Raw genomic sequence first — 284 nt, 5'->3', positions numbered from 1 at the left:
AGAGCAGCCCTGAGGAGAAGGAACTGGGGGTACTGGTTGCTGAGAAGCTCAACGTTACCCGGCAATGTGCGCTGGCAGCCCAGAAAGCCGATCATATCCTGGGCTGCATCCAAAGCTGTGTGACCAGCAGGTCGAGGGAGAGGATTCTGCCCCTCTACTCTGCTCTGGTGAGACCGCTCTGCAGTACTGCCTTCAGCTCTGGGGTCCTCAGCACAAGAAGGACATGGACCTGTTGGAGCGAGTCCAGAGGAGGCCAAAAAGATGATCTGAGGGCTGGAGCAACG

Source organism: Cariama cristata, unplaced genomic scaffold (genome assembly GCF_000690535.1).
Source record: "Cariama cristata isolate BGI_N322 unplaced genomic scaffold, ASM69053v1 scaffold16559, whole genome shotgun sequence".
Taxonomy (NCBI): Eukaryota; Metazoa; Chordata; class Aves; order Cariamiformes; family Cariamidae; genus Cariama; species Cariama cristata.
This window is presented reverse-complemented; position numbering follows the sequence as displayed.